This window comes from Cibotium barometz, chromosome 36 (assembly GCF_041138505.1).
Source record: "Cibotium barometz isolate CiBa-2024 chromosome 36, ASM4113850v1, whole genome shotgun sequence".
Classification (NCBI taxonomy): Eukaryota; Viridiplantae; Streptophyta; class Polypodiopsida; order Cyatheales; family Cibotiaceae; genus Cibotium; species Cibotium barometz.
In genome coordinates, this window is record NC_141081.1 from 1052504 (window position 1) to 1055034 (window position 2531).

Genomic DNA, 2531 nt, shown 5'->3' on the forward strand with positions numbered 1-2531 from the left:
TATGGTTTGATTAATATGATGTTAGCTATCGCTATTTTTGTAATTGAGGATTTTTTTCCCCTTATCGCTTTCCTTACAATGCTAGTTTCTTTCGATTGGTTTTCTCAGAGTGCTAGTTTCAAAACATAAGAAAGCGTACAAGGAGCATGGTGAAAAGTAAGAACAACGATTCATCCACTCACAAGCAATCATAAGTAATGTCTCAATGAAAGGTTCACAATTGAGTTGTAATACAGCAATATCGTGATTGAAATTCTCACTAAATGATGACCCTAGGTTAAAGCTTCATCATATGGCAAAGCTAGTTCCTATATCAAATATATTATATAAAGACTACGATGTTATTTACATTCAATACCAGTAATTGAGGATTTTTTTCCCCTTATCACTTTCCTTACAGTGCTAGTTTCTTTCTATTGGTTTTCTAAGAGTGCTAGTTTCAAAACATAAGAAAGCGCACAAGGAGCATGGTGAAAAGTAAGAACAACGATTCATCCACTCACAAGCAATCAGAAGTAATAGCTCAATGAATGGTTCACAATTGAGTTGTAATACAGCAATATCGTGATTGAAATTCTCACTAAATTATGACCCTAGGTTAAAGCTTCATCATATGGCAAAGCTAGTTTCGTATATCAAATATATTATATAAAGACTACCATGTTATTTACATTCAATACCAGTAGTGGCAAAGCTTGTTCCAAAATGAAAGGTTTATAATAGAGCATCCATGTTAACAAATTAATCAAGGGTTTATACTAGAGCCTTAATCGACCGTTAATCCATCAAAATGGTAATTAGAGAACCCAATGTATTGTGACCCTAAGTTAAAACTCATTCATTAAGTGATGTCAAATCAATATTAATTCTCAATAAAGTACTTATTCGCAAATTTGTAATCAACATTTTAATCGCTAATCTTTAATGACTGTTGTCTTCTTAACCGATTAGTACTTTGCAAGTGCATGTCATAGATCCACAAAAGACACATGCTTGCAAAGTACCTAGGTTTGATGTGCATTGAAGGGGTGCCGATGGAATTTCACCTGGTATTGAGAAACCCAATGAAGAAGGGTTTACAATGGAGCTTTACTCCATCGAAATGGTGATTGGAATTAAAATGAAAAAAGAAATCTGCATTCTCGATATAAAAAGCTAGTCCCTATATTTATTGGACGTGTTATTTGTAGCGTTAATGTTTAGAACTGGCCGCGAGCTTCGAAGGTCTGGCCGAAGCCCCAGTTGGAGGGGGCGACGTCGAAGAGCGTGCGAGACTTGCCGTCGTCGGTGGTGACGAGGAAGGAGAGCGACTGGCCGGTGAGGACGGTGTTGCACTGCCAGTTCTGACCCCAGTTCCTGGACATGGGGATCCAGCCGCCGCTCTTGGATCCCTTGATGGACACGCTTGTCACGCTTCCGCTGCCGCCCACGTTGGTGAGCAGCACCAGGTTGAAGTAGGGGTTCCCGTTGATGGTGAACTTGACGCCGCCCTGCTTCACGCAAGGGACTCTCCTGTATCTCACCGGGACAATGCCGCCCCGGTAGCGGGCGATTTGTAGGAACGCCGGCTCTGCCAGGTCGAAGTGTTTGAGCGGGGGATTGCACCAGCCTCCGTTGTTGTTGGCCAAAGCGTAGTTGGGTGGGCAAAAATTGGTGGCGGTGACTACGAGGCTGTGCTGGCCAGGAATGCACCACTGGGCGTCGTCGTAGCACACCAGCTCAAAGCAAGCTCCGCAGGTGTCACCATTGTTGAAGAGCGCTGTGCTCAGAGCGGCCGTGTTGGTGGCGTAGCCCTGGCTCCGGAGGTCTCCATAGCCGCAGGCACCCCCTGCGAAATCCAATATAATAAGAAAGAATACACGGTCATGTCACCACACAGCAGCTAGCTAGCTGCCTGATATTCTTATAATAGTATAAAATACTACGTTAATTCAAGTTACCATTGGTTCCGGAATATCCATCTGGGCTTCCGTAGAAGGTCGCGTGCGCCTCCTCCCAGTCTTGATAGCTCACGCGCGCCTGGCTGCTTCTCACGCAGCAGTACATGAGCACAACAAACAGGCCGCCGCCATTAATCATGAAGATGCTACTACTGATTCGCCGCATGATGGACGACGTCGTGCAACAGTTAGACCCGCGTCGACGATTGCAGGACGACAAGCTATAAGCTGTGTCTGCTGCGCCTCGCTCCAATATTTTACTTCGTGAGATAGTACAACAGCCGCTCTTATATAGCTCGTGTTTGCCTGCTGGGAAGGCTGGCCGACTGCTCAGTGCCTCGTCCATCCTTGAATATTCAGGTGTGCGCGTGAAAATTAACCTTCTATTCGTGCGGATCTCAAGTTCAAATCGCCTAAGGGAGCAAAGCTCAATTTTCTTGTAAGAGGGTGTTTTTGTTAAAAAAAATTCAAAAAAAAACAATTAAAATTTTGCTTCTTCTCACCCCGTGTAGCAAATCCACTTTCGGTTAATGTTAATGTTCCATGGGTACTTCGGCAACTCTTGGTATTTGCTCAATTACAGATGTAATG

The 2531-nt window shown here is 43.9% G+C and overlaps 1 pseudogene; it reads right to left on the minus strand.

Annotated features, from left to right (window-relative positions):
• Positions 1-1199: 1199 nt before the first annotated feature.
• LOC147617381 (expansin-A2 pseudogene) lies at positions 1200-2286 on the minus strand (annotated as a pseudogene).
• Positions 2287-2531: the final 245 nt, after the last annotated feature.